At 42.1% G+C, this 27,804-nt stretch overlaps 1 protein-coding gene across 1 annotated transcript in view; it reads left to right on the forward strand.

Annotated features, from left to right (window-relative positions):
- The first annotated feature begins 18,053 nt into the window (after positions 1–18,053).
- The window catches only part of WNT11 (Wnt family member 11), a 35,366-nt gene continuing 25,615 nt past the window's right edge, over positions 18,054–27,804 (forward strand). The window contains exon 1 of the mRNA XM_053456714.1: positions 18,054–18,433. The gene's annotated coding sequence lies outside the window, so the exon portion shown is untranslated. The remainder of the gene's footprint in view (positions 18,434–27,804) is intronic.

Here is a 27,804-nt window from a genome sequence, read left to right on the forward strand (position 1 = left end):
AGAGGAGAATATGAAGAATGTGTTGAATTGTGATTTTGCGATTCGGAATGTTCTTTAATCTACTCGTTATGTATATTCGCCCAAAAAAATTCTATTATTTTCAACCATTAAAAACCTAATAAAAATATTTACGGCGCGGCTCGTGGTTGGTAATTCAGCGCGCGTTCCCCCAAAGCGGCGTAATAAGATCCGCCATGATCCTGGTCTGGTTTACAGAGATAACGAAGCTGCTTTATGAGAATATTTCACTTAAGCGGAATGTTAACGAGTCCTACGACGGGGGGGGGGCGGATGTGTCATTGGGGGGGCATTTCTGCCGAGTCACCTTTCATCTTGTTTTGGGGAATTATAAGCTTATGGGAAAGTGGTCTGGGGTAACGTGATTCCGGGGGCTTTCAATGCTAAGCACCTGTCTACACCAGTGCCGTCCGGCAGAAATCACATTAACCCCTTCTTGACTACGCCTATTTTGCTGCTAAAAGCCCTTTTAACCATACGTTTTTTTTTCGACCATGAGTTCCGCTTTTCACGTAGGTAGAATTTGACGATAACGGGTAAGAAGAAGCCGTCTAGTCTGCTCGTTATTTCTGCTGTATAAATTATTATATATTTTTTTCACAGACAGATGAGGCTTTCTTTTGACACCAATTTTAGATAAATATTCAAACATTTTCTAGAATATATTAAGAAAAACATCTGGGGAAAAAAAACAACAACACATTTTGTGAATGTTTTACCTAGAATTGTCATTAAATTAGTCGAGTTGACAAAAATACCCCAAGAAATATCAAAGGGACGCCCCAGCCATCATACGCACTTTAATTTTTGTGTGGTCCCCCCCAAATGTATTTGCCCAAGTGAAATGCCCCGCAGGAGATGCATCTGCGTCCGTATGATGTACTCACCTCCAGTCAGCTCCAGTGTTGGCGCCGGTGAACCGGTCACTGATTGGCTGCTTAAACTGTCCATCGGTGACAGGAAAGTGTTCTCATTGATTTCAATGGAAGTCATTTCCCGCCATTGTTTGGTGGCTTTAAGCAGCCAATCAGTGGCAAGAAACATCAGATGGAGGACGTGAGAAGATTCTGCCGCATCAAGCGAGTCCAACACCAGCCCTAAACCGAAAAACAGACACAAAAACGGAATCGGAGCAAACGGAACCAAGGCACGGCGGACCGGAACACGGGGGCATGGGGGGAGGGGCAGGTTAAATACAAGGAACTGGATGCTTAGGACTGCGCCAACTCGCAAAACTCAAGGTGATACTCCCGTCAGGTATTTATAAAATGTTTGTCTCTATGGTTCCCCCAGAGAGGGTATAACGGTGGTCTTAAGCCCCCTTATTATTTTATTATCCGCAGCCCGACCGCATGCAGGGTGGGAGGCAAAAGGAGGAGGGGGTAATTGTCATCTTGCCCGGGACCCCTATTTAGGTTTCTTTATATGGCTTTAGTGAGTTTGCTGATTTTAAGCTCCATACTCACCATTGCTGTCAGTCATGTGATATTTTGGGTGACTTTTCCGGCTCAAACACCACACTGAGCTGATGCTTTATGGCGATGCTAATGAAGTCCATCCCTCCATAGACTTTAATTAGTCGGAGAGTCCTGCTGAGTGATTAAGACTGAGCCATTCTATTGTTTAGATAGTAAGTTGGGACACAATCTATAAATCATTTTAAAAAAACCTTGTTATATAAAAACTTGTTGGAACATAAACTGAAACTGTATAAAAATATAATAATAAAATAGTATTTATTGCCTCTTTTTTATTAAGTTATGTTCTTTCCCTTTAAGGCATACAATCTCCAGAATTCCATATGTTACACAGATAACCATGCGTCACATTTCATTTATCTTCAGATGTTATTTACTAACGTGGATTTGGCAGAGAAGACTTTGACAGATTGGTCAAATTAATGTAATTCTACCCATTACCGATAATGCGTATTTAGGATCAAACGGCAAAACCTAATTTCAGACATCTGTGATGAATCTTTTTAGTGAAATGTATATTTCTCTTTCTTTGAAAGAATTTCATATATTTAAAAAGACAGCATCACAAAAAAAAACCCTCCCCCCACTAACGGCTAATTATAGATTGTAAGCTCCCAGGGGCAGGGTCCTCTTCCCTTTCTCTACCAGTTTGTCTTGATGTTTGAGCTTCTGTCCTTCTTGCTTCCCCGTGCTGTGAATTTATGGTATTGTTCATTTTCTATAGTGTTATTTTAATGTTAATTGTTATTTTTTTTATTCTTTCTATAAAATCTGCTGACACTATAAATAAAGTACAGAAATAAACAATAATAAACACACGTCCCTATTTGGGAATCAAATATTTTGGTTAAAACAGGCTAAATAACCTGTTGGTATGTGATAAAAAAAATAATAAACTGTAATAAAAAATAATATATACCGTATATATAAATACACTATATGATGAAATGTATGTGCCCCCCCTACTGTCGTAATTACTGGGTTTCGGTGTTTCAGCCCATAGGCAGCCATCTCCATAGCCACAAAGCGGTAGACCCCTCCGTTATATCTGCAAAGGGGGACCGACTTCATATTAATGTCTATGCATTCAGAATGTGATGTCATCAAAGCCCCTCTTGGTGTAACGGTCAGGTGTCCCAATACTTTTGTCTATATAGTGTCTATATATATATATATATATTTTTTCACACCTACATTGCCAGCAGCGAGCCATGCCCCCATTCTGGCCCAAAAAGTGTAAACCTGCGCAGTAATAGAAGGGACTTTTTAATTATATTAGTAAATTTCTTTTACTGAGAGGGTGGTAAATAAGTGGAACCGCCTCCCAGCAGAAGTGGTAGATGGTAATACAGTGAGGGTATTAAACAAGTGCGGGATAGACATACGGCTCCTGAATCTAAGACGAGGACGGATTAAGGTTTCAGTTTTTACAACAGGAGAAGTGGGCCGGTTGGGGCCGATCTGCCGGCAGATTCCACGTTGCAGTAGTCTGTGCGTTGCCTCTCTCTCCAGATGCCGTCCAGGGATGACATACTTTCCCCGCTGTGCCGGGTTTTGAAGTTTGATCTACACACGACCTTTGGTGACGGCTCGGAGAATTAAGAAGCTTTCAGCTGTTACGCGAGTGAATCGGCACCGAGGGAGCCCCGGCGTTCGGTTACCAGCATATAATCCCCCATAGAGAAAAGAGATTATCCCCCCAAAGTCTGGGTATAAAAATGGCAGAAACTTGAAAGCGATGTAATTCGTCCTGTTTATTTAGTCTGTAGTCGGCTGCGTCGGCCCCCAACTACCCCGGAGGTCAGGTTCCTGCAACGCAATTTAAAGGAAAGTAAGATTTAGTGCATTAAACACAAAACATAGCGGATCGGCCCCCATTCGGCCCCCCGTCTAGTCGCCCGTTTCTCAAACCTTAATCAGTCGTTGGTCTCGTCTTAGATTCAGGAGCCGTATGTCCATCCCATGCATGTATTACCCTCTACCACTTCTGCTGGGAGGCTGTTCCACTCATCCACCACCCTCTCAGTAAAGTAAATCATCCTTCCGTTCCATCTCAGCCTCGGACCCTCTCGTGTTAGATTCCGGCCTCTCGTTCTAACTGGGAATTTTGTGTGAAAAGTGATTCCGAAGCAAAGTTTGAAAAGGGATGTCCTTATCGCCATAGCAATAGAATGTTCTTCGTGATTGCGGCATTCCATTGGTTACTATGGTTATAAGGGGACCATAGATACTGGTTTGCCTTTATTTTCACAATAATTGTTTTAAGGGGTTAGACATTTAACCCTTTCGGTGCCATAATGCAGACAGGAACTAAAACTCTAACAGCTGATTATTATCCTTTTATTATTTATTGTGTTATATAGCGCCATCATATTCCGCAGCGCTGTACAATGTAATTACTAGTCCTGTGATGCCTGTGATCCTGGGTGATCCCTTTAAATATACACGATGCTATCCTTCTAAATGTAAGGGGGAGATCTGCAACATTTAACCCCCATATATATCTGCCCCATCCCCCACCCCAGGCTGTTTTCCATGTGTTCGGCGCTTTACCAGGGGGCCAACTGACCCCTCTTACTATTAATGAGCACGGAAAGTGAATGTATAATAATAGCTATATATACTCCATGAACATCGTGCCCATATAAAAATATTCTTCTCCTTATCCATACCCCCCAGCGCTGTATACTATAACCCCCAGCGCTGTATACAGTAATATACCCCCCAGCGCTGTATACAGTAATATAACCCCCAGCGCTGTATACAGTAATATAACCCCCAGCGCTGTATACAGTAATATAACCCCCAGCACTGTATACAGTAATATATACCCCCAGCGCTGTATACAGTAATATAACCCCCCAGCGCTGTATACAGTAATATAACCCCCAGCACTGTATACAGTAATATAACCCCCAGCGCTGTATACAGTCATAACCCCCCAGCGCTGTATACAGTAATATAACCCCCAGCGCTGTATACAGTAATATAACCCCCAGCACTGTATACAGTAATATACCCCCCAGCGCTGTATACAGTAATATAACCCCCAGCGCTGTATACAGTAATATAACCCCCAGCACTGTATACAGTAATATACCCCCCAGCGCTGTATACAGTAATATAACCCCCAGCGCTGTATACAGTAATATAACCCCGCAGCGCTGTATACAGTAATATAACCCCCCCAGCACTGTATACAGTAATATAACCCCCCAGCGCTGTATACAGTAAAATAACCCCCAGCGCTGTATACAGTAATATAACCCCCAGCGCTGTATACAGTAATACCGTATAACCCCCAGCGCTGTATACAGTAATATAACCCCCAGCGCTGTATACAGTAATATAACCCCCAGCGCTGTGTACAGTAATATAACCCCCAGCACTGTATACAGTAATATAACCCCCAGCGCTGTATACAGTAATATAACCCCCAGCGCTGTATATAGTAATATAACCCCCAGCGCTGTATACAGTAATATAACCCCCAGCGCTGTATACAGTAATATAACCCCCCAGCGCTATATACAGTAATATAACCCCCAGCACTGTATACAGTAATATAACCCCCCAGCGCTGTATACAGTAATATAACCCCCCCAGCGCTGTATACAGTAATATAACCCCCCCAGCGCTGTATACAGTAATATAACCCCCCAGCGCTGTATACAGTAATATAACCCCCCAGCGCTGTATACAGTAATATAACCCCCCCGCGCTGTATACAGTGATATAACCCCCCAGCGCTGTATACAGTAATATAACCCCCCAGCGCTGTATACAGTAATATAACCCCCCAGTGCTGTATACAGCAATATAACCCCCAGCGCTGTATACAGTAATATAACCCCCAGGGCTGTATACAGTAATATAACCCCCAGCGCTGTATACAGTAATATAACCCCCAGCGCTGTATACAGTAATATAACCCCCAGCACTGTATACAGTAATATAACCCCCAGCGCTGTATACAGTAATATAACCCCCAGCGCTGTATACAGTCATATAACCCCCAGTGCTGTATACAGTAATATAACCCCCCAGCGCTGTATACAGTAATATAACCCCCAGCGCTGTATACAGTAATATAACCCCCAGCACTGTATACAGTAATATAACCCCCAGCGCTGTATACAGTAATATAACCCCCCCAGCGCTGTATACAGTAATATAACCCCCAGCACTGGATACAGTAATATAACCCCCCGCGCTGTATACAGTAATATAACCCCCAGCGCTGTATACAGTCATATAACCCCCAGTGCTGTATACAGTAATATAACCCCCCAGCGCTGTATACAGTAATATAACCCCCAGCGCTGTATACAGTAATATAACCCCCAGTGCTGTATACAGTAATATATGATATTTTGAGTGACTTTCCTGCTTAACCACTGCACTGATCTGATGCTTTATGGCGATGCTAATGAAGTCTGTACCTCCATAGACTTTCATTAGTCAGAGAGTCCAACTGGGTGATTAAGACTGAGCCATTCTATTGTTCCCCACAGGCCGTATGATAAGGAGTCGGGGTGTTTAGTAGATCGGGGGTCAGATAACAGAGCGAGAATCATACAAACGGCTGATATGCAGCCGCCTAAAAACATTATGGAAAAACTAAAACCATTAAAAAAAATCAGTGCAATACTTTTGAAAACTAATTTTTATCTGAAACTAGTGATTAAAGATTCAGTGGAAATTCCTCTTTAAAATTAAAAAAAGTAATAAACAGGAGTCTGTGGTCGGGTTTTAATTAGAATAATGGACTCGTTCCTGGTCCGTCTGGGGGTCGATCATACGCGGGGTGGGGGGGTTAAAAATCAATTATGGTTTCTGAAAAATGGGGCGGTTATTGCGTTCATCCGCGGGCCGTGGAGGTGATTTATGGGTACCTGGTGAAGCCGTTAGGGGGGGACGAGGCATCCTGTCGGCGGGGAATTAATAACTTTGACCCGAGCAGCAGATGGGCCAAGCTGGACACTGACTGAGGCAGGAATGTAACGTGACCACGGGAGGTCACTTGCGTCCCGGCTTTACAAACAAAGTTGTCTAGAAGATTTAAAGAAGGACAGAAAAATATGAACGGTCTCCTTCCACTCATAAAAATCAGCGTTCATGCGCAGCTACGTCCACAAATCCTGGCTTCTAATATTACGCGGAGAGAGAGACGGCTGCTTCATGCTTTCTTGAATTCTTTAATTCGGTTTGCCCTTACCGCTTCCGCGGGAAGTCTGTTCTGGGCATTCACTACCCTTTCCGTAAAATAGAATTTTCTCACGCTTAACTAGTCTTAACTGGTATGTTTGGTTATTAAGACCATGTCGCACTCATGTCTCTGAAGCCACGGTCTCTTGATCTGGGCACGGCCTTCTAAACGCGGTCTCAGTGCACCTTTTTCCTGCGACTATTTCTTGATTCATATAGCGCCGTGTATTCTGTAGCGCTGTACAAGCTTTCAGAATAATAACCCGAAGCAGACTTTTCACCATAGCAACCAAATAACATAGTCCGGATTATTATTTATTGGCGTCGTCATACTCCCCAGCGCTGCGCTACGGCGTATGTCCTACTAACCTGTCGTACAGCGCTACGGAATAGGATGGTGCTATATAAATCAATAAATAACAATAAACGCTATTGAACTAGCCGTGCCATATGTCCCTGTTTTCAAAGGACAGTCCCTCGATGACAAGGTAACGTGTCTCATGGATTTGTTTCTTTTTTGCATTCAATGCATTTAAATCGGAGCATAAAAAAAACCTCCAACGACCCAATTTTTTTTACATTTTATCCTTAAAAATCACGTAGAGGGTAGAGAAGACCTCTGAGGCTTCCAAGACTTCCATCTTACGTTATGAATGTCGGCCCACCAGACGCTGTCCGGGGCCGGACTTGGTCCCTGGCGCTTTAAGGCCGGTGGGCGCTGATGATGTCAGTGTCCTCTATACATGCAGGAGACATTCTCATGCTATAAGCCAATCATTTAACCCCATCATAGCTTGCCAACAGATAAACCCTATAAATATATATATATTTTATATCAAATACATAAAAATAGCTGATAATCAAAAAAATGGATATTATGTGTTTTCCTATTTTTTCATTTATTTATTAAAAATCATTTTGATGACACTTGTTTTTTTGTGATATAAATTAAACATATACGTGAGTTGGCGCATGCCTAAAATGTGTGAAAATGAGTTTGAAGAGACATGTGACCTCGGAGAACCGCGTGCCATCTGTCCCGAGTTTGACCTCGTCGAGGACGTTGGTTGGTATTGAAGTCTCGCGTGTTTCAGGCCTACATTTATAAAAAACCCATAAATTATTCGGGGTTAAGGAAGCCAATTGAGGAGATTAGTGAGGTCAGAAGTGCGAGCGAGAGAAAGGGCTCCCCGGCCGGGAACGCTGAGGGCCGGCGCTTAGCGTTCCTCAAACAATGGCGGCGGTCGCTGGAATTAAGCCGGGAAGTGAAAAAAAATTCCATCGCATGAAGAAAAAACCAAATCGGGGAAACCCAGAACGCCTCAACCGGAAATGGCCGCCCGCTTCCTCCCCAATCAGACGCTTCGGATTCATCACTGATAAAAAGATGTGGGGGATCTGTCAGGAAGGGCATTTACTTCACAAAGTAACAGATGGACTCTGAAAAAACTTTTTTTTTTGGTTAACATTTACTTTTTTAGTCTTAGAAATCCTGATTTTGGATAACCGGAGCGGTCGGCTGCCACGTCATCCGCGGAACACGACTGCTATGATTACGATATAGTTTTATAACGCCAACAGACTCGGTAGTGCTGTACAAAGAGGTTATACTTAAAAGATCCTATTCCGCCTACCCTGCCGGATTCAACGCGTTTAGAATTTAACTGGCGGATCGGCCCCATTCGGCCCCCGTCTAGTCGGCCCGTTGTTGTAAACCTTAATCGGTCGTCGGTCTCGTCTTAGATTCAGGAGCCGCATGTCTATCCCATGCATGTTTAATACCCTTACTGTATTACCCTCTACCACTTCTGCTGGGAGGCTGTTCCACTTATCTACCATCTAGACCTCTGACCCTCTAGTGTTAGATTCCGGTCTCTTGTTGTAACTTTTCTCCTCCTTTCACCTCTTCGTGTATTTAAACGTTTCTCTCTCCTGCCCTCGTCTGAACTCTCTCCGGGATGCTAATATCCTAATGGTTTGGGGCTTTTTTTTGGCAAATAAAGAATAATTAATGACGCTAATAATCCAAATATTAATATTAAGGATCCTGGAATTCGTGTCTCTTTTTTCTTCTTGATTAGACAAGTTTGGTCTCGATCAGAGGTTTGCGGATGACAGAGAAGTGAGATGTGGCTCGTGGGGCCACCTGAGGTCCGTGAAGCTGCCACCGACGCGTTTTCCCCTCTGAAGCCCTGAATCAGAAAGATGAATTTTCCGAGATACGCCGAAGAGTCAACAACGCGGTGTTTGCCCAGCTGCATAAACACGTCGGGGGGAGAAAAACGAGTATGGAGGTGTGAAGCGCGGCACTGTACGCCTTGATTGATTGCGGCTTTTCATGTCTGACACAATGACAAAGCCGGGTGGGACGGGAGAGAATATTCCGGCGCGATATGTATTATTATTATTAACCCTTTTCATGTTCTTTCATGTAACCGTACCTGGGAAACTGGGGGTGAAGGGCTGATTCTCCGGGGTGCAGCGGGGAAACTATGGGTTGTAGGACCAAAAATGGCGCGTGAAGGCCCACCGCCGTCAGCGTGATCGCCCACCGTCAGTGGGACCTCCTACCCGCATCCCGCAAAGTGGGGCTCCAGGTAGCCGGAGCCAAAGAGTTCCCAGGTATGGTAATAATAACTTCTGTAACTCAACGGCGTGTTCTGGCCTTGGCCAATTAGTCGTAGAGCAGGTCCAGGGTGGGGAAGCCGCTCCTCTGCCACATAACGAGGAGCCTGGTGGCCATATCGGGTGATCAGACCCCCTGTAGAGCTACATCTCAACGGGCCGGTTAGTAAGGAAATCTGTGACCTCCCCAAACTTGTCCAAACAGACGCCATACTCCATAGGATGCGTTAAAAGGTGCAGAGAGTTGGAATATGACATCATAGAAGAAGGACGCCGCGCAAAAGGGAGCTTAGGCCTAGGACAGGGTGGAAGATAAATCGAGCACTGCTGTAACTAGAACCAGCGGAGTTGATGCGTATTATATATGAGAGTGTTTTTAACGTGATTTGTGGAATTTTTCAGCTGATAGGAAGATGGATAACGCGTCGGCTCCAATTTATTAAAATCTCTCCTTTTTTTTTTTTTTGCACCTACATAAAACGAGACAAAAACTAGAATTCCCAAACAGGGTTCTCTGCCGCCCTCCGCCTTTCACTCGTCTTTACACCCGTCCTTATCTTCCTCTTCTTCATTCTCTACGACGTGCTTTTCTACTCCCTCGTAAAGCTTTGGATTGGATTGAAATATAACGTTCCAGAAAATAATGAAGGTGAGTATGAAGATAGTAAAGAATGATGACCCCAACCCCCCCAAAAATAAATCCCGACAGAAAATTAATACATAACATATATAAATATAAATCAAATATCATTAAATTATATAAATTATTTAATTAATATATAAAATAATAAATAAATCTATATTAGAAAAAAAAATTGGAGCATTTATAGCGGTAGGTGAGCCAACTTATTTGGCACATACGTGCCATGAGTCTCGATTTTGGGGACTCTCCTGCTGTCCTGTCCAACACATAGATGGCTTTCAGAGATGTGACGAGCAAGACCTCCGCGTTCTAGCCGTTGACATGAGACTTCAGTAATACTTTGAGCCAGACTAAAAGCTTAGGAGAGGCTTATTTATTGAATAACACGTCACGTAATGCCCGCGGCTGGAGACCTCTCATGCTTTGCGAAGCACCACTTGGGTTTAAAAGTAATTTAGATTGTAGAATTGCCGGTTATTTCTGGAATTCTGGACCTGTGATGGTTGTAAGTGATTTTATTGCATATCACAAGAAGCGTTAAGTCTCATAACCTTCATAAGTACGGTGAGGAATGATACATAATGTCGGTAAAAAGAAGGATGGGAATGAAATGGGGGAAGAATGATAAAGTGCTATAAAATAGTTAAGTGCATTACGCAGATAAAGGGATTAAGTGGGATTGGAAACCTGTACGTAATGGAATTCCGGAATCTTCCGCAGTGATTAGTGCCCGTGGAAAGGTCTGAGTCCTCGTTCCCATCCGATACAGTCCTGCAATCACAGGGGTGACAGACCGTCATTTTCACCAAAAGAAAGCTACGTTTAACCCCTTAATGACCAGCGACGTGCCAGGCCCGTCACGAAAAATGCAATTAACAGCGATGGACCATCGACACCTAAAAGCTTTGCAGGGCCGCCGTGTGATCGCTCTAAGGATCAGACATGGAGGAGCCCTGCCGCTGCTGCAGAGAACTTAGGAAGCGCTCAGCCTTTTTTTCTTGATTTCAAGGCATTCAGCAAAAAAAAAACAGGGGGCGCCAAAGCAATCACACACGCCATTTGGAGGGCAGCATGCCTTTGGAAGGTGGCGGCGCTCTGCTGCTGGCTGGATAAAATGACAGTGAAAAGGTTCCAAGAGGGTCTCTCACGAGACCTCTGAGCTCGCCCTGCAGGCTGATCACAGCTACTGCGATCAGCAATGCAGGGAAATAGAGCTCTGCAAGTATAAAAAATATCAAAAATAGAGAATAAATAAAAATGTATTAAAATGTATAAATAATAATAAAGACTCCAGTGATGTCACCATGACTTTAAGAAAACGTTACAAAAATGAAAAAAAAAAAAAATTTTTTAAATAAAAATATGTGTCCAAACACTGAATGCCGCTCTCTCCCAAAAATATCAATTAAAAAACCCTTTCTTGGCCCCAAAAGCACAAAAATAAGAAAACCTATTATTTTTCATTCGCTTTTGTAGATGAGTAAAATATTTTTCAAATAAAAGTGAGAAAAAGTGCCTTTTTTTTACTATATAATTGTTTTATAGTAAATTAGATGATATGATAAAAATAGTTGTATCTTAAGAAAACCCTTCATGCCCCGAAACCCCACAATATAAAACTTGTGTGGTTTCAGTAAGTGAGAGGGAATAAAAGTACAGCTAAACACGAGCGTTAAAAGTGTTAAAACAGCCATTGTTAAAAAAAAAAAGGCAGACCATGAAGGGGTTAAACCTTTCCATTACCTCAAACAGCCAAAGAGGGGCGCTCATGTTTTGTGGGTGTGGTTAGAGGCGCGGCTGGGGGGTATTTGTGTAACTGAGCGGGGTATTTAGAAGAATAATGGGGTTTATTTACCCCGTTTAATGTATAAAGCTGTTTGCTGCTGTTTCTATACACATTATCGGGGCTTTTAGGGCTGTAGAACCCTGCGATCCCCTCATACCCAGCAAACATTCTCACCTCCTAGAAAAGAGGGGCATCGGGGGAGGAGAGAGGGGCATCAGGGGAGGAAAAAGGTGCACCAGGAGAGTAGAGTGGGGCATCAAGGGGGCAAAGAAGTATGTAGTGTATTAACCTCTACTGCTTCTGCTGGGTGGCTGTTCAACCTATCTACAACCCCCTCAGTAAAGTTAGAAGTAGAAGCATTTCTTTATGTTTTTGCCTTTTTGTACTACGTGGCTGCTCATGTCAAAATAATCATAAAAAAGTACACTTTCGAAATCCTGGCTTGATGATTTTTAAACGAACCATGTCATTTCCAGAAGGTTACAGAATTCTGGGAAGGCAGGTAAAGGTGAATTCCCAAGGGGGGCTTTAAATAAACGTCATCCAATCACAAGGCAGAAGCCGGGTGGTAACAGCTGACACTTTTCCGAGCCAGAAACGAATGTGTTTCTACGTATAATTAAACTATTTGAGTGAGTAAAAAATAATTGTAACTAATTATACCCCTGCCCAGAGGGTTGGGAGAGGACTTACACCCTGAATGTTAGATGATTTATTAATACCCCTTCCCCCCCCCCCGGCCTCTTTCCTTTTTGCCCTGTGGGGTGGGAGGAAAATTGGTCAATTAACTCATTAAGATGTGTTGTGGAAGTTGCCAATTATGAAAGCGTGTCATCATCCTTCTTCTGTAACATTTGGAAAATTGGAGGGTGATAGAAAAATGTAATAAATGTATAATAACGTACATTCTTTTGGGGTATTTTGCTAGAGGCCACCATTCTTCTAGGAGGACCAAACCTTCTTCAGGCTCTACAGCTCTCTAGGTCTTCCCAAACCCAAGAAGAACCCACGAGAAGAAGAACCCATGAGATATCCATCTCCAGAAGCACCGTCTTCCAGATCTGGCTGCCGTGTCTCAGAAGGAGAGCCTTGGGTTGGTTCTTGAGCAGTTGAGTCAGACCTTGACCGGCCCCAGCTACTGATCCGAGGGCCATGACGGAAACCCAGGCTTGACTCATGCAGTCGCAAGCAGGCCAAGCCTTACTCCTCGCCATTTTAGCCGGCTCAAGTTCGGCAACCTACCCATCCTCTTCCTCAGCTGATTTCAGGCAACTTGGCCAGAAAAGGAGATGCTCAGCAGGCTTGCATGGAGTCATCTTCAGTCTTGGTGACCATCGCAAGAAATGTCATCGCAGGCAGGAGTCACTCAGCTTGTGTGTGGTGGCAATTTGAGAGCTATTTACCAAAATATACAAGAGAAAGAGCCGTGTCAGCCTGACTTACATCACATCTTCTGTGACAACAACAGTGATAAGGATGTGCTTAACATGGTAGGTCCACCAGACAATTCTGTCCACTAAAGATAACCTGGTGAAACCTTTTCGTGTGCACTCGGGGGCGTCTAGTTAAAGAGTAGCTGTGTCGACAACAGCTTTTAGCAAAACCCATTTGATGAAACCACCGGTAACTTGTGTTTAAACCTCGTGGAAGCCGCGATCGGTGGCAGCCTGTGGCAGAGCCAGCATTATCAAAGCAATGTCCTTCTGTCGGAAGGTAGGGCTTAAGTAGGACTTATGGGAACGAACGCATCGGCTTTGCGTATTAACGATAATGAACTCTTATAACCTAGATTTAATTAATTGCCGTAACGCGACAAATAGTCCAATGACGAAGCAGATGGTTTGCAGAGCCAAGCGATGCTTTGCTACACGTGGGATGATACCAAATATTTGGGGGAAATATCAGGCCGGGAAGATCATAATGATTACAATTTCCACAGATCCTTATTCTGTGATAAACTTCAGACTTTAATGCATCAAGAATTAAGCGTCAGGCAGCATCAGTGACATACAAACCTCATAGAGAGAACATACAAAGGATCCTTTGTGGGCTCCTAATAAGAAAAGTGTATATATATATATATATATATATATATATTGTTTCAAGACCTCTGAGGTCCAAAAAGCTTTTGTAACGTGCTTTTTCTGTGTCGAGCTAAAAATATAGCCCTAGCGTACACCTGTTCATAAAAAAAAGAAGAAGAAAAAAAAAGAAGAAAATGTAAATCAAAGCCCCAAAAAAAAAATTCACCAAGAAAAATCAACTGCGACCACTGAAAGAAATCACGACATAAAGCCACCTTCTAGATAAAAAATACTAAAATGGGGGCAATAATAATAATAATCAACTTCAGCTAGAAGCTCCGTTCTAGAATCCGAAGTATCAGCTCTGACTGCGTTGTGTTCTGCTGCCCCTTGTGGCCATGATGTGAAATTACATGCAAGCAGCATTAAAACACAGGCATTCTCAGAGAGGGTCGCATTCCCTGTCCCATTCACAGAATAAGCCCTGGTTTTAGTTTGACGGGAATAATAAATCATCGTGAAGACTCTTTAGGTAACCGGGAGACCATAAATTAGGATAAATCCTCGTGAAATGGTAACAACGGATCTTACATAAATCCGAATTTGCTGGCAGATCGGCCGTAGTAATCAGTCGTTGGTCTCGTCTTAGCAGCAATATGTCTATCCCGTGCATGTTTAAGTACCCTCAATGTGTTAGCCTCTGCCACTTCTGCTGGGAGGCTGTTCCACTTATCCACCACCCTCTCGGTAAAGTAAATCTTCCTTCCATTCCATCTCAGCCTCCGACCCTCTTGTGTTAGATTCTGGCCTCTTGTTGTAAGTTGTAAACGTCCCTCCTGTACCTTGTTTAACCCCTTCATGTATTTAGTTGTCTCTCTCTCTTCTCTCCCCCAAGCCGGACATATTGAGATCTCCTCGTCTTTCCTGATCATTTTTTAAACCGTTCCCATGCCGTCCGTGGTTTTCACGTCGGCCCATCGCGTACGTCTCTGGCCACGCGCTGCTTCCTCCTCCTCCCGAGAACAATTCAGCAACACTTGCCCTTTAATTTTGTCAACATCAAAAGGTTTGGGGGAAAGCTGCAGTTGTTTCTGACTGTGAAGGTGTTAACGTGAAGAAAAAAAACAGCATTTGGATTCTTTCTTTCTCCAGGAATCATTTTGACAAAATAAAGTGAGTCTCGGCCGCTAATGGTCACAGTCCTTTTCATCCATAATCTCCTTTCTGGGGTGAAAAAAGAAAAAAAAAATCTGTTGAGATCCTATTGCCACTTAATACCCTATAACCGGGTGCTTTTCAGATGCAAATAGAAAATCATTAACCGCTAATTAGAATATGACACTTCGCCTGTTTATCGCCCCCCCCTCTGAAAAATACAAAGGTCAGAGAAAGACTGAAGACGCAGCAGTCACATCTGACTCCTTAAGCTCCGCTTCAGATGGTGGCGTCCCCAAAAAATTTGGTAAGATCTAATGCTTAAGGAAGATTTTTACACCCACGTTCATTTTTTTAACAATTTAAACAGGCTTAGATGTAATATAATGAAGATGTTACTGAGAGGGTGGTAGATAAGTGGAGCAGCCTCCCAGCAGAAGTGGTTGAGGGTAATACAGTCAGGGTATTAAACATGCATGGGAGAGACATACGGCTCCTGAATCTAAGACGAGACCAACGACTGATTAAGGTTTAAAGCAGGAGAAACGGGCGACTAGACGGGGGCCGGATGGGGCCGATCTGACAACAGATTTTATGTTTCTAACAAAAACGGCAAAAATCACGTTTAAAATGATCTCATTTCTAGAGTTCTAAGGAAAGGGCGCATATTATACCTTCCTTTTTAGGCTATATGTTGAAATGCACAAATCCCGTAAGCAATTTAAAATATAATATAATATTTTTTTTTTAAAAAACCCCAAATATAATGATTTAAAACTTTAAATTAGCTTTTCTCTCCTTAAATATTCCTCTCTATGCCTTTGCATTGTTCTCTCTGGGTAACCCCTATAGCACGGCCTCATACAATGCCCTAAACATACTTGGCGTGATCTCTAGTGATCTTATTAAAGGAAATAAATGTTTCCTACACTGCCGAAATACGATAATATGTCTCAAAAAAACCCTTAACATTATGTAACAGATCATTCGGCACAAATATTCATTTATTTCTTATCACCAATAAGACAGATAATAAAACTATAAAAACTACTGTTTACAATTCTAATATAATTAAATATTTATATATTGTTTGAAAAATATATATATATTTTTTTTTTAATGATTTTGTATATCGGACAATGTAAGCACTAAAAATAAAATATTGCAATAATTTTACCGTTCACCCCAGTTTATTTTATGTTTATTTTAATTTTAAAAAAAAATAAAGTAAAATATATTATACCTTTCTACTACTATAGTTGAAAAATAAACCTGGCACTAAAATTGAATTTAATATTTTACCTTTTTTTCCAAAAATATATATTTATTTATTTTTTTACAGATTTTCTATTAAAAACTCAGGCCTTGTGTAGAATTTATTTAAAAAAAAAAAAAAAATTCTTAAAATATTTTTTATTTTTTTTTTTGGTCCCGGGCCAGAGATTTAAATAAATAATTTAAAAAAAAAATATTTTTAGGCCGCTGTATTATTATTTCCAGCGTCGGTAAATATGGCTGTGGTCACATGGCGTACCACTCGCCAAAATACACGGGAAGTTTTCTTTTTAAAATGTTTGGGTTTGCGATAAGAATCTTGTCGGCGATATCTTTCGCCGGTTATCGCACGTTTAATTAGTAGGCGAAGGAACGTAAGTGGCTTCCGCCAGTTCTTTTGAGGATGGAAACCAGCAATGGCTGTTGGATAATAAATTCAATTTAGTGAGAGATATTTGTTGCTCGCAGCTATTCATTCCTTCTTCAGGGGTAGATTAAGAACAGGTGGGGCCCTGGGGCAATTCCATAACACCCCCAACCGACATAAATATAGTGAAATGGAAATGTATAGATACCACGTGTCCTGGGCCCCACCGCTCCGTGGCGCTCGACTTGCTTGTAGTGTCAGCTTTGTCCAAGTTAACAAACAAAGCTTTGTTGGTTGGGTTTGTACAGTGTCGAAAACCACAAAAAAACATTTTGTTTTTTTTACGGCCAGGGGCATTGGGGGTAACTTTCCATTCTGCCCCATTTTAGTATTTTTTATCTAGAAGGTGGCTTTATGTCGTGATTTCTTTCAGTGGTCGCAGTTGATTTTTCTTGGTGAATTTTTTTGGGGGGCTTTGACTTACATTTTCTTCTTTTTTTTTCTTCTTCTTTTTTTTATTAACAGGTGTACGCTAGGGCTATATTATTTTTTATTTTTGTTCTTTTTTTTGTCATTTGAAGGAATTTTCCCGCCGCAACATGGGTCCCTTCTTTACTTAAGAAGTACAATGCCACCAAAAAAAACTAGGAAAAATAATTCTTTGTGTGGGGAGGATTCTGGTAAGCAATTTTTCTGAATGAATCTCATGATTATTGGAAACTAATTAACTAATTATTATATATTGTACAGCGCTGCAGAATATGAAAGCGCTAAAAAAAATCTATAAATTTTTATATATATTATATTTTATATATTATATATACATTATATATTATATATTATATATACATATTATATTTTATATATGTATATTATTTTTTTATATATATTAATTTATACATATATTATATTTTTTATAATAATATAATATTATACATAATATATATATATTACATTAATCATACGGTATTTATGTACATTATTACATATACATACCTTCACAAACTATCAATCAAACTTAAAGTGTATGTTTATGAATGAATTGGCCCAGCAGGAATATTAACAAAAAAAGACATTTCCTTTTGAATTCCCTGATTTCCATTCTTTTTTAATAGTGGGAGGTTTCAGAGATCATATATGTGTGAAGAAAGCTGAAGCCCACTTACAGGATCAAGCTTCCAGTACACTGCACCCTCACCCCCCCCCATCTGGCACTGGACCCCCCCCCCCATCTGGCACTGGACCCCATGCTTCCTCCTACACACACTTACACCAGGGTCCCTCCTACCCTCCCACCCCATTCCTGGACTGCCCCCATAGCAGAGGTACCTGACCTGCAGCAGGATCAGTACACCTCTTGGTGATGGAAGGGAGCAGATCCCTGCAAACCCTCTCAATAGATCAAACATTCGTTTGTCCTGTTTGGGGCAGTAAATCCAGCTTGCTTTGTTATGGTAATGGTGTGTGACATCACTCCTTGAGATGAAAGCCCTGAGCGTCATATATAAGGAGATAGAAGCAGGTTGCTTGAGCACAGGGGACTCCTACAGCCTGTAGCTGGCAGTATCTTCTAAGAGAACTTCAGATCCTCCACACAACTTCACTTCCAGAGAGGGAGAGCTTCACCTTCCTCCTCTCCCTGCCACTGCTCCCCGCAGATACCATGATCTGCCTCTCCTCAGAGAAGTTCGACCTCCTTGTGCTATGGATCTGTGTCCACACTTTGTGAAGATCCTCTGGAAAAGAGGGCATTGAGGACTCACAACCCTTCCTTCAGCTGGGAGAACTAAACTGGAAGGAGCTGCGCTCCTAACAGACTCAACTGGGAGACCTTACTGGGATTCCTTACACCGGGTGAGTAAAACCCAGCTCCAGAGAAAGTAAAGAAACCCCCCCCCCAAAAAAAAACTTACTGGGGATTTTAGCAGAGAAGTTCTATTTTTTAACCCCCCCCACAAAAAAACACTAAAATTCTTGATTTATTTATTTATTTTACAAACACAAAAACTGTCCAACACACACATTATTTTTTCCCCTGTGATCATCCTATACAGAGATATTTTACCCCAAAAATACTTCATTAACCCCTTGCTTTCTGAAGTCTGGGTCAGTTTGACAGATTACAAAGTTGGGGTTTTTTTTGGGGGGGGGATTCTGGAAAATGTCTCAATAACAGGAGTTTGGCATTACTCGCTACATTGTAACTTTAAATAGCAATGTTCTGTAGTTCTTTTAAATATGTGATAGTTTTGTTACATTGTATACATGGGATTGGGATTTTTTTTTGCATTGTGTTGTTTTAGGGGTATTTAAATTTAGGTTTATAGCTGATTTGTGTGTTTTTCCTGGTAGATAAGTATATCTTTTTTGCAGTAGTAAGGTTCATTTAATGAGTGTGTATTCATTAATAGGCAGTGAAAGTGAGGGGTTTGGGGGGTGGGAAATGGCAAATCAGTTAAAGAAAAGCTTAAAAAGGGGGGAAAAAACACAGATAATGGGGAAAACAATAGGGATAGAACAATAAACAGAATTCCTTAGAGGGGAATCCCTACAGAAGAAGGACTTTTGTTGCAAATAAAGAAAGGGGAGTTCTAAGGGGATTGTGAAAAAAGGCAGAAAAAGAACTGAAGGAGGAAAAAAAAAAAGTGACATTTAGATGGGGAACTTGCAGCTGCCCGGATCATCAGGTTATTTATTAGAATTCTCCAACAAAAGCTTTTTATTTACCGAAAAGTGAAATATCTGCTGTCTCAAGCTGCTGACTGTTGATACAAGAAACTGTGTGAATCCTTAAGACATAAACACGTCTAACATGGGCAGAACCCGAGAGATAAATGGGGGGATTCTTTCACATTGTGAGGACCTACTATATACAGTAATAAACATGTGATATACATTATATATATATATATTTATCTATCTATATATATATACACATATAGAGAGAGGGGTTCCTTCATATGCAATAATATACCTATTTTACTAGATTGTAAGTGTATATTTATATAAAGGTATATCGATATAGATATTTATATGATATATACTATATATACAATAATATACCTATTTTACTAGATTGTAAGTGTATATTTATATAAAGGTATATAGATATAGATATTTATATTATATATACTATATATACAATAATATACATATTTTACTAGATTGTAAGTGTATATATATAAAGGTATATAGATATAGATATTTATATTATATATACTATATATACAATAATATACATATTTTACTAGATTGTAAGTGTATATATATAAAGGTATATAGATATAGATATTTATATTATATATACTATATATACAATAATATACATATTTTACTAGATTGTAAGTGTATATATATATATATAAAGGTTTATATATATATATTATATTACTGTATACAGTAATTTACATATGATATACATTATATATATATACAACAATATACATATTTTACTAAATTATAAGTGCAACTAATATATATATAGGTCTCTCACTATATATGGATGAGTATATACATAATAGACATACTGTATTCAGTAATAGACATTTACCTATTGCACAGCGCTACAGAATACGATGGCGATTTAAAAAAAAACAACAAAATAATAATATATATTACATATTTATGGAGGTCTCTTATTATATATACATAAATATATATATAATATATGTACTGTATATAGTGAGATACATATTAGTGAGTTCTGCATTATAAGTGTAACTATATATATAAAGGTCTCTTGCTATATATACATAAATATATACATAATAGAGTGTAATATATACAGTAATACACATATTATATACATGATGCGAGTCTTTATCTGTAAAGGTGTCTTGCTATGTATGCATAAATATATACATGATAATAGATGTACTATATACAGTAATATACTTATTATATACAATATATGTGTCTGTATATATAGATCTCTCGTTATATATACATAACAGCAGACATGTCATATACAGTGATATACATATTATCTACAGGATACGCCTCCCTATGTATTTATTATATATATTTGTGTATTTATATATGTAGATGTATAGAATACAGACATTATAGATACATTTTTTTTTATATATATATATATTTGTTTTATATTTATAAGGGGTTATAATATAATATAATATAATATAACCCATGGGTACAGCGCAAGAATATGGGAGATCCTGGCCTCTTTTTTTCCCCATGTTTAGGGATTTTTTCCGGATTTTCTTCTAATCCAGGCCGTTCTGTGTCTGCTCCCAGGCCCCGGTCCCGGGGAGACGAACTCCCATCACGCTAAGCACGGGGATAGCTGCGCCTGATTTGGGTGGAAGTGCACTTGATAGCAGCCTGAGCCGTGACCCAAATCCTCACCTCTCCTAAATACGCCTCGTATTATTAACGCCAGACACACCATCACTTTCATCAGGTCGCTTTAAAGCGCGGCCCTCGCTCCACGGATCCGGACGCCGCGGAATAGAAGAGTCATTGTGAACCCAGACGGAGCGCCTCACAAAATGACATCTATTTCATCTCTAACAATCTCTAACATTGTAGGTTTAACCCCTTAGTGCACTGCGCAGATCCGCGAGCCAATCACAGAAACCCAGAGTTTACCGGCCGACCGGCCCCATCCGGCCCCATCAAGTCTGTTTGTTACCTTAATCGGTCGTTGGTCTCATCTTAGATTCAGGAGCCGTATGTCTATCCCATGCATGTTTAATACCCTCACTGTATTTCCCTCTACCACCTCTGCTGGGAGGCTGTTCCGCTTATCTACCACCCTCTCAGTAAAGTAAAACTCCCTTCCGTTTCATCTCAGCCTCTGACTCTCTAGTGTTAGATTCCGGTCTCTTGTTGTAACTTTTCTCCTCCTTTGGAATAAATTCCCTCCCGTCCTTTATTAACCCCTTTATGTATTTAAACGTCTCTCCCGTCCTCCCCCCCCCGATAATGAGATCTCTAACACTGCTGTGAAAAACGTTGAAGGCACTTCTGTATGTAGCCGACCCAGTAATTCCACCCCAATTAACAAAGGAAAGCCAATGTAATTAACGTCTATGCAAAGTATCGCGCCACACCACGGCCGCGCTAACAGACGGAGGGCCCGGGCTTCTAAATGCCTCTACAGAGGAGGTCCTCGGGAGATAAATGGCCTTAAAATAGCTGCGAGTGCATTAAGTGCCCCGATGAGGAGCGACGGCTATCGCTTTGGCTCCAATGTAACAAAGCCGGGACCCCGCGGAGATTAAGTCTTTTCAGCGAGGCTCTCCAGGCGGCCGTTCTAATGGTTTTTCCGCCCCAGACGGTAATCCCCCCCAAAAAAGAAAAAAGCTTCCAGCATTAAAAAGTAAATTGTTAGAGGACTCAAGTAGGAAAAGAGGCTCCGGCGTCTGTGACACCAAGCACAGGGACTCTTAAACGCGTCGCGCGTCACACGAGTCTCTCGGTCATTGTTCCAAAGGATTATCCTTCTCGGCTGTCATTTAACCCTGTGCGTGCGTACAATGCAAAAGCCCACACCGCCAGCCTTTAAAGAGTTAAAAGATTATCTGTAATACGTTCACGTTTTCTTTTGTAGTTTTGGTAACTTTTTTTTCTTGTAAAGTCTGTTAGGAAACACCGGCGGATCGGCCCCCATCCGGCCCCCGTCTAGTCGCCCGCTTCTCCTGCTGTAACGACTCAAACCTTAATCAGTCGTTGGTCTCGTCTTAGATTCAGGAGCCGTATGTCTATCCCATGCATGTTTAATACCCTCACTGTATTACCCTCTACCACCTCTGCTGGGAGGCTGTTCCACTTATCTACCACCCTCTTAGTAAAGAAGGTTCTGTTCTCCCTGCATACGCTGTAACTAATTTAAATCAGCCCCCTTGAACAGTTGTGAGCGTCCCCAGGTGACTTATGAAGCATCTCATGAGGTTAGTGGAGTGGAGTGGAGCTTAATAATAAAAACCAATTCTATCAAACTGTTTGCGGATCTCCTACACATCCATATATACAGCTGGTGGAGAGAAGGGGGTGACGGGGGAGAGAAGAGAGGGAGAGACGGGGGAGAGAAGAGAGGGAGAGACGGTGGAGGGAAGAGAGGGAGAGACGGTGGAGGGAAGAGAGGGAGAGATGGGGGGAGAGAAGAGAGAGATGGGGAAGAGAAGAGAGGGAGAGAGGGGATGGGAGAAAGAGACAGGGGGAGAGAGGTGAAGGAGAGAAGAGAGAGGTGATGGGGAAAGAAGGTGGCAGAGACGGGAGAGAGATGAGAAGTGATGGGAGAGAGAGAGGCGGAGGAGAGAGAGATTGGGGAGAAGAAGAAAAGTACAGGAGGGAAGTTTATTTCAAAGGAGAAGAAATGTTACAACATACTAGAGAGTCAGAGGTACTGACAGGGTGGTAGATAAGTGGAACAGCCTCCCAGCAGAGGTAGTAGAGGGTAATACAGTGAGGGGATTAAACATGCACGGGATAGACATACGGCTCCTGAATCTAAGACGAGACCAACGACAGCAGGTGGACTGATACTAATACAACAAAACAAGAGCTCCGTTTGGGCTGACTTTTGGCCCTCCAGCTGGGACTGGCTGTGCATGATGGGAGTTGTAGTTGTTGAGGTATAGGCTGTGGAATGCAGGCTCGGCTCGGACGGCAATCCTTTAATCCGGGAAGGGCTTCTCGTTTGCTGCTCTGTAAGGAGGCATCTGTCGCAGTGAGTGGGACCTATCGGAGCGCGCGGGGTTAATGGGGGTTTCTGATGATTCCGTGGAATATGTAACGCGTCTGCAGCGAGACCCGCGGGATTTTTGGGGTCTTTTGGCCCCTTTTGAATGCAGATAAATAGATAACGGTCCTGGTACTTCATAGCTGCCAACAGGCACAATCCTGCAGCAACCAGGCTTAGGTGCTGCTTATGTGTAGATGGAGAGTTCCGTTGGTGCAGAGCCCCTGATGTCACAATGATGTCATAATGATGTCTTAGGCTCTCGGGGTAAATGGGAAGATTTACAGGGTTTTACTCCAGTGTCGGGGTGAATGGGCAGAATTTGAGGGTTCTTACCCCAGTCTCAGGGTTTCTAATTGATGTCACGATGATGTCGCGTTTTTACCCCAGTCTCAGGGTTTCGAGGTGATGTCACGATGATGTCGCGTTTTTACCCCAGTCTCAGGGTTTCAAGGTGATGTCACGATGATGTCGCGTTTTTACCCCAGGCTCTTGGTTTGAATGGGCAGTTTCTGAGGATTTTTACCTCAGTCTGGCGGTGAATGGGCAGATTCTTTAGTTTTTCCCCTCCCAATTTCTTCTGATTTTATGATATCTGACCCTCCCCATTGGTGCATTTCTCCCTGCTATATCACAACTGGAATCCCTGCTTGAATACAGGTGACTTCATTCAGCATATCTCTACCTCCTGACAAGTGACGGGTTCCACGAGGGCCGCCATTAGCTTTGTGATAGATTCTAAATGCAGATGTGACTGCAGCGGTACAAGAAGATAACATTACGTTTATTAATATAGCGCCGGCATATTCCGCAGCGCTGTACAATACTTATGATACTGACAATATAACATGAACACGTGACACAACCGGAAGTAGGAGAGGCCTTGGTCTTGTGAGCTTGCAATCTATTGGACGGAGGTGTAATGCCCTACTATATGATAAGCGGAATGCATCTTTCCGGGTATCTCCAGTTTATCTTTACACTCTTTTTTGTTATGCGGCAGAAGAATTGTTCCGTCTGTCATGAAAAAAATATTTTTTTAAATGTAAAGCAGATCCCCCATCGAGTTATTTCATTCCCAGATTACAAATACTGCTTCATAAATATCGCTGTTTTCTTTTTTACCCCAGTTGTAGTTTTTTGCCCCAAAATATAAAGTTTTCAGGCAGCTGCATATCAGCCGTTTGTATGATTCTCACTCTGTTATCTGACCCCCAATCTACTACCCCCCCGACTCCTTATCATACTGCCTGTGGGGAACAATAGAATGGCTCAGTCTTAATAACCCAGCCAGACTTTCTCTAGTGAAAGTCTATGGAGGAATGGACTTCATTAGCATTGCCATAAAGCATCAGCTCAGTGTGGTGTTTGAGCCGGGAAAGTCACCCAAAATATCACGACTGACAAGCAGGGGGGGTTATATTACTGTATACAGCGCTGGGGGTTATATTACTGTATACAGCGCTGGGGGTTATATTACTGTATACAGCGCTGGGGGTTATATTACTGTATACAGCGCTGGGGGTTATATTACTGTATACAGCGCTGGGGGTCATATTACTGTATACAGCGCTGGGGGTTATATTACTGTATACAGCGCTGGGGGTCATATTACTGTATACAGTGCTGGGGGGGGTTATATCACTGTATACAGCGCTGGGGGTTATATTACTGTATACAGCGCTGGGGGTTATATTACTGTATACAGCGCTGGGGGTCATATTACTGTATACAGCGCTGGGGGTTATATTACTGTATACAGCGCTGGGGGATATATTACTGTATACAGCGCCAGGGGGGGTTATATTACTGTATACAGCGCTGGGGAGTTATATTACTGTATACAGCGCTGGGGGGTTATATTACTGTATACAGCACTGGGGGGTGTATTACTGTATACAGCGCTGGGGGGTTATATTACTGTATACAGCGCTGGGGGATATATTACTGTATACAGCGCCAGGGGGGGTTATATTACTGTATACAGCGCTGGGGGTTTTATTACTGTATACAGCGCTGGGGGTTATATTACTGTATACAGCGCTGGGGGTTATATTACTGTATACAGCGCTGGGGGTTATATTACTGTATACAGCGCTGGGGAGTTATATTACTGTATACAGCGCTGGGGGTTATATTACTGTATACAGCGCTGGGGGGGTTTATTACTGTATACAGCGCTGGGGGTTATATTACTGTATACAGCGCTGGGGGTTATATTACTGTATACAGCGCTGGGGGTTATATTACTGTATACAGCGCTGGGGGTTATATTACTGTATACAGCGCTGGGGGTTATATTACTGTATACAGCGCTGGGGGTTATATTACTGTATACAGCGCTGGGGAGTTATATTACTGTATACAGCGCTGGGGGTTATATTACTGTATACAGCGCTGGGGGGGTTTATTACTGTATACAGCGCTGGGGGTTATATTACTGTATACAGCGCTGGGGGTTATATTACTGTATACAGCGCTGGGGGTTATATTACTGTATACAGCGCTGGGGGGTTATATTACTGTATACAGCGCTGGGGGTTATATTACTGTATACAGCGCTGGGGGTTATATTACTGTATACAGCGCTGGGGGGTTATATTACTGTATACAGCGCTGGGGGTTATATTACTGTATACAGCCCTGGGGGGGTTATATTACTGTATACAGCGCTGGGGGTTATATTACTGTATACAGCGCTGGGGGGTATATTACTGTATACAGTGCTGGGGGTTATATTACTGTATACAGCGCTGGGGGGTTATATTACTGTATACAGCGATGGGGGTTATATTACTGTATACAGCGCTGGGGGTTATATTACTGTATACAGCGCTGGGGGTTATATTACTGTATACAGCGCTGGGGGTTATATTACTGTATACAGCGCTGGGGGGTTATATTACTGTATACAGCGCTGGGGGGTTATATTACTGTATACAGCGCTGGGGGTTATATTACTGTATACAGCGCTGGGGGTTATATTACTGTATACAGTGCTGGGGGGTTATATTACTGTATACAGCGCTGGGGGTTATATTACTGTATACAGAGCTGGGGGTTATATTACTGTATACAGCGCTGGGGGTTATATTACTGTATACAGTGCTGGGGGGTTATATTACTGTATACAGCGCTGGGGGGTTATATTACTGTATACAGCGCTGGGGGTTATATTACTGTATACAGCGCTGGGGGTTATATTACTGTATACAGCGCTGGGGGGTTATATTACTGTATACAGCGCTGGGGGGTTATATTACTGTATACAGCGCTGGGGGTTATATTACTGTATACAGCGCTGGGGGTTATATTACTGTATACAGCGCTGGGGGTTATATTACTGTATATAGCGCTGGGTTTGTTTTTTTTAATCAGAAGGAATGATTTATGGATGATGAGGGCAGTGGCAGTCTGTGGCAGACCCAGTATTATTATAAGCTCCCCTCCCTTCCACCCTTACAAGGGCTGCCTGAACCAATCAACAGCAATCAGCAACTTAACAATAGATTAGGGATAACTTAATAGGGAGGAATTATCCTGCGGATCCTGAGAACTGGAGGATAGAATGGCTGCCCCCACGGGATACTCATAACGTAAGTTATTTTAATATGTAAATGCACTCTAACTCCCAGAACTCTCAGTCGGTTCTGGTTTTAAGAGAACAGTAGAATGAGCTGTATATAATATCGTTCCCTCGTGTTATACCAGATGATGCAACACAAGAGGTTCGGGTCTTCCGTGTTCTGTGAATCTTGGGTGCCAGGGATTGTCTATGTTGTTGATGGCTGAGCATCGGGACACTTGGGAGATATGGTTTAATGGACAAAGGCAGTCAGTAGGGGAGGAGACAAGTGAGAATGTGGGATTTAAGGAGTGGCTGGCTTTTAATGACATCCCATCCATCCAATCCCGCGTGGAGGTTTGTGCTCCACCCCCGAGGATCAATGAGGATCCATGCAGTGCATGGCAGGAAATTCATCCATCAGTTTTGGATGAAAAGGCTTGATTTGGGGAAATCCCCCGAAACATTCTATTAGTTTTCAGGTTTTTTTGCAGGTTTCAGGTACTTTGGACTATTGCAGAGCGTCGCACGTCCTAAATATACCGCAAACACACGAGCCAAACAAAACGAATGTTTTGACCGCAGTCTCGCTAGAACTTGGTATACAGAGAACCCCAGAACCCCAGAACCCCGTTGAGTTTATTTTACAAATTTTTGTCCATCTAGTTCCTCCTGCTGTAAAGAGTCAAACCTTAATCAGTCGTTGGTCTCGTCTTAGATTCAGGGGCCGTATGTCTATCCCATGCATGTTTAATACCCTCACTGTATTACCCTCTACCACCTCTGCTGAGAGGCTGTTCCACTTATCTACCACCCTCTCAGTAAAGTAAATCCTTAGCCACCTGGAATGATCATATACTGCAGTATAGCCGAAAGAAACCCTTTGATGTGGGTCTCCGCACTCCGTTTTCTGGATGTAATGCACGCAGCCTCCTGTGTTTGTGTATCGGGGTGAGG

The sequence above is a fragment of the Spea bombifrons genome, chromosome 2, assembly GCF_027358695.1.
Source record: "Spea bombifrons isolate aSpeBom1 chromosome 2, aSpeBom1.2.pri, whole genome shotgun sequence".
NCBI classification, from domain to species: domain Eukaryota; kingdom Metazoa; phylum Chordata; class Amphibia; order Anura; family Pelobatidae; genus Spea; species Spea bombifrons.